Source organism: Microtus ochrogaster, chromosome 10, assembly GCF_000317375.1.
Source record: "Microtus ochrogaster isolate Prairie Vole_2 chromosome 10, MicOch1.0, whole genome shotgun sequence".
Lineage (NCBI taxonomy): Eukaryota > Metazoa > Chordata > Mammalia > Rodentia > Cricetidae > Microtus > Microtus ochrogaster.
In genome coordinates this window covers 35,638,896-35,644,248 of record NC_022016.1, presented here as the reverse complement: position 1 = coordinate 35,644,248, position 5,353 = coordinate 35,638,896, and the positions used below count along the sequence as shown (strand labels likewise).

Genomic DNA, 5,353 nt, shown 5'->3' with positions numbered 1-5,353 from the left:
GTTGTCTTGGACACACTGTTGCAGCTTGCTTGCTGGCAGGGACCTTGAATCGCCATAGAGCTGTGGCGATAAACATGGCTACAGTCGGCACCTCTGCCATGAGACTGAAATAACAAAAAGCTAAGGAATGGGCTGGATCTAGCTGTCAAATACATGGCTTCAATACTATTCGTATTGCTTAGTTAATTAAAGGCTCATGTGGTCAGAAAAAGAGAGAGATATACAGTAAAGGTGGATTCAAAGATAAAGAAAACCTCTAAATGGCTTACTATGTGTTAAAACTATATGCAGGCTAAATGTTAAAGTCCTTTAAAAATAAATATAAAGAAAAAGAAAGAAAAAGAGTAGTTGGGTGTGGTGTTACACACCTTTAAACCCAACAGTTGGGAGGCAGAGGTAGATTGACCTCTGTGACTTCAAGGTGTGGTGGCAGACACCTTTAATCTCAACACTGGGGAGGCAGAGACAGACAGATCCCTGTGAGTTCAAGGACAGCCTGGTCTACAGAGTTATTTCAGAACAAAGATATACAGAGAACCTGTCTCAAAAAGTCAAAAAATAAATATAAAGGAAATAGAGGTTAAAGTAAAGCTACATAAAGATAGAAAATACACAGAGAATCTTGATACTGTATGCTATAATGTTCTCTTTAAATTGTTTGAATGCTGAGGAAGGAGCAACAGCTGCTAAAAGATATTTGCTTATAAATGCTGCTGAACTAATCCAAGATAGATATTTTGAAAATACCTTGACTTCAAAATTGAAATCAAAAGGTAGGCTACTTTGAAGAAGAGATTTTTCTTTTGTTTCCACAGGAAATGAAGGACTGTGGATTCATTCTGAATTAAGAAAAATCAGGTTCGGTCAAGGAAGACCATCTGAGAAATCTCTGGTAGGAACAGATGACCCAATATCAGAGTTCAATATCCAGAACAGATTTAAAACTGCTGCCTGACATGATTGAGACTCACAGGATATACCTATCAGGACCTGATTTTAACTCTAAATTTTCTTTAGGTACCCATAAGATTATCAGTGCCCCCAACCAGCAGGGAGTAGCCTGGAATACTATGCCCACATTTCCAAAAAGTGGACTATGGATATTTTCCTTTGTTTTTTTACAGAGGGGGAAGTGGTACAGGAGAATTGTCTGTATTCTGTCAATCATTTTATAAATAAACTCTGATTGGACAGGCAGGAAATATAGGTGGGAAAACAAGACAGGAAGTAGAAATGATGTAATGAGAACAGGAGAATTCTGGAAAGGAGGAAGTTGACTCCTCCCACTCCTGCCCAGATCACCGAAGCAGCAGGATGTGATCTGCCCCACTGAAAAAGGTACTGAGCCAAATGGCTAACATAGATCAGAAAAAATGGGTTAATCAAGATGGGAGAGTTAGCCAGTGAGAGGCTAGAGCTAATGGGCCAATCAGCTCATAATTTATGGAGAGCTATGTGTGATTTTCTTTGGGGCTAAACAGTTGTGTGATGAAGGGCAGGACAGAAAATCCCAAAAACAAGCAGCCTAGCACCTGATCGTGTTACAGAATGGCGCCCATGTGGATAACTGCATCCACAAAAAGCCTGAGAAACCTTGGTAAAAACTAGAGTAAACCATTTTGGTTTTCAGCTGTAGCAAAAGGGTGTTGTTTTAAAATGTCAGTTTTCTGGGCCCTCCTGCCAGGGAAAACTTTAACTATTTCAAACAGGCAATCCAGACTGTGGAGCTATGGACACAATGTTGCACCTTGCTTCCTGAGAAGGTACTTTAAGCACAATAAACATGGTTCCAGCCAGTACCTCAGCCATGATTGCTTAGTGAATTAAAGGCTCATGTGGTCACAAAAAAGATAGATATACAGTAAAGAGAGATTAAAGAGAAAGAAAAAGAACCTCTAAATGGTTTCCAGTATGTTAAAAATATATTCAAGCTAAAGGTTAAAGTTCTCAGAGTAAAAAGAAAAAAGAAAAAAAAAGAAAGAAAGTAGCCTGAAAGGCAGAGACAGACCGATCTCTGTAAGTTCAAAGATAGCCTGGTTTACAGAGGGAATTCCAGGACAAAGATATACAGAAAACCTGTCTCAAAAAGCCAAGAGTTAAAAGTAAAAAAAAAATAGAGGTTAAAATAAAGCCATGTAAACATAGAAAATACACAGAGAATCTTGATACTGTATGTTATTATGCTCTCTTTGAATTGTTTGAATGCTGAGGAAGGAGCAACAGCTGCTAAAAGATATTTGCTTATAAATGCTGCAGAATTATTCCAAGATAGGTATTTTGAAAATACTTTGGTTTCAAAATTGAAGTCAAAAGGTATGTTATTTTGGAAAAGGGATTTTGCTTCTGTTTCCACAGAAAATGAGGGGCTGTGGATTTATTCAGAGTTAAGAAAAATCCAGTTTGATCAAGGAAGACCACCTGAGAAATCTTCAGCAGGAATAGATGGCCCAGATGTCTGAGTTCTTCATCCAGAACAGGTTCAAGACTGCTGCCTGAGGTGATCAAGACTCACAGGATACTTCAGTCAGGACTTGATCATAACTCTAAATTTTCCTTTGGGCCCCATAAAATTATCAATGCCCCCAACCTGCTGGAAGTAGCCTGGAATACTACGCCTACATACTGAAAAAATGGACTATGGATATTTTCCTTTGTTTTTTTAAAGAGGGGGAAGTGGTACAGGAGAATTGTCTGTATTCTGTCAATCATTTTATAAATAAAAGCTGATTGGACAGGTAGGAAATATAGGCAGGAAAACCAGCCAGGAAGTAGAAATGATGTAATGAGAACAGGAGAATTCTGGGAAGGAGGAAGTTGATTCCTCCCACTCCTGCCTAGATCACCGAAGCAGCAGGATGTGATCTGCCCCACTGAAAAAAGGTACTGAGCCAAATGGCTAACATAGATCAGAAAAATGGGTTAATCAAGATGTGAGAGTTAGCCCGTGAGAGGCTAGAGATAATGGGCCAAGTAGTGCATAATTTATGGAGACCTATGTATGATTTTCTTTGGGGTTAAACAGTTGTGTGATGAAGTGCAGGACAGAAAACCCCCAAAACAAGTAGCCTTTCCGCCAATCGTGTTATAGCTTATGTCAGTCAGGGACCAGCAGACCCTGCTGCTATGCAAATCATAGCTCTTGACCCTCACCCTCCCCACTCTAAGTCCTGGAGTCAAAACAACTTCATCATCAGGTGCCAATAGTCATTTCCCCTGTCACTTTGGGTTTTCCTCAGAGCTTCCAGAGGCTTCTCTGTTGAGCTCCACTGGGGACTCCCTGTCTTCTGAGGGACTCAGGGACTGTGCATGTCTTCACCACCCTGCCCCTGTGATCAGGTACAGAAGTTGCTGAGACTGTTGTGGTGTTCAAGCGCCCACCATGGCTGAAGCATCCTCACAAGTGGGACAGAACTATGACCATGACTGTGAGGACGCTGTCAATACCTATATTCACCTGTAGCTCTCTGCCTCCTCTGTGTACTTCTCTATGGCCTTCTACTTCAACCGTGATGACGTGGGCCAAGGGAACTTGAAGCGTTTCTTCTTGAGCAAGTCACACGACTGCAAGGCCCTTGCCTAGATGTTTGTGTTCCTACAGAATCAGGGTGGAGGCTGACATCTCGGGACCAGACCGCGACAGTTGGCATGGGGGCATCCAGGCTATGGAGTACGCCTTCCACATGGAGATGACCATCAGTCAGAGATTGCTGAACCTGTATGCATTGGCCAAGGGCAAAGGCAACTCCTAACTCTGCAACATCCTGGAGCAAAGCTGTCTGAATCAGCAGGTCCAAGTTCTGAAGGAGGTGAGCCAATATCTGACCAACTTGTGCCAGATGGGGGCCCCAGAGAACGACTTGGCTGAGTACCTCCTGGAAAAGCTCAGCCTGTCCTAGAGCTTCACGTGTACTGAACTGGGATGGCCCCACTGCCAGGGGGTCTTCCTCTGGTCATTACAACTTATGTCCATGTTGCTTTTGAAGCAATTTCACTGATCTTCTGTTTCTGGTTGGCTGTTGTTTGAAATAAATTTGGTTGTTTTCAGCAAAATTAAAGTGTAAGTTGATATGCAAACTCCCATTTTTAGGGACTGTGTGAAAGTGTTACAGCTCTGAAGGGAAAGGATGCCCCAATAGAAGTATTACAGATCTCTTATGGTGGGGGAAAGGTCTCCACAATTGTAAGTGTTACAGCTCTGAAGAGAAATGTATCCTGGCCTTGAGGAGCCAAAGAATATCACAAAGTCACACTGAAAAACACACTTCACAAACAAGATTTACTGGCAGGGAGAAAAAAACAGGAGGGTGGCTGCCTCTGGTTAGGTGAGAAGCAGCAAGGAACTGAAAAGAAGGCAGTGTTTATATAGAGTATCTTGGAGTGCGGGGAGAGGGGTGGAACTTTCTAGGGTAGCCTGGAATTGGTGGGATTTTTTGTGGCCTGAACTTGGGTGAGACTTAGTGATTGTGGGATTCTGTTGCTTGTCCCTGATCTTGGCTTGGAGTCAAATCAGGGTCAGAGAGTTTTTTTCTTTGGCCCTGGTATCAGGGTCAATCCAAGGTCAGAGTGATTTTCCTTTGGTTTAGGTCTTGGAGTCAAGAGGGGGTTGGGGTGTTCTTTCTTTGGCCCTTTTATCCTACACTGTGAGTGTGGTCTAATTGTTATAGTGCTTGCCTAGTATTCAGAAAACCCTGGAATGCATCCCAACCATAGCAATAAACTAGGATAGTGATACACACCAGAAATCAGCACCATACAGATGGAGGCAGGAATTTCAAATGTTGAATGTCACCCTCTGCTTTACAGCAAGATAGAGGCCCTCTGAGCTACAAGACACTGTTTTATAAAAGAAAAGAAATACTTTCAAGTTGAAAAAAAATGAATGTGGATCTCATGAATTTTTAAAATTGATGTTTAGATGTCAGACGATAGTGGCACAGGCCTTTACTCCCAACACATGGGAGGAAGAAGTAGGCATATCTCTGTGAGTTCAAGGCCAGCCTGCTCTACAGAGTGAGTTCCAGGACACCTAGAGCTGTTATACAGAGGAACTCTGGTTCAAAAAACAAAACAAAACAAAATGATGTCCAGAATTATTAGGCTCTGAGAGAATCCCCTAAAGTAGACCAACAGCCATGTGTGCAATAAAATATTTCTTTATTATTTTCAACATGAGGGTGGGTCTTGGTGACACCCAAGGAAGGCCACAAGCTTCTTTTAAGCGGAGTTAGGGGAATTCCAGAGAGGATGGGTTAATCTGGGGTTGACTGGTGGAGAAAAGCATATGTTTGATGACCACAGAGTTCAGGAAGTCTGCCTTCTACAAGATGAATTGCAGACTAGAGTTCCAGGAAAG

At 42.1% G+C, this 5,353-nt stretch overlaps 1 pseudogene; it reads left to right on the top strand.

Moving 5' to 3' along the window:
* Positions 1-3,379: 3,379 nt before the first annotated feature.
* LOC101983341 lies at positions 3,380-3,896 on the top strand (annotated as a pseudogene).
* The last annotated feature ends 1,457 nt before the right edge of the window (positions 3,897-5,353 follow it).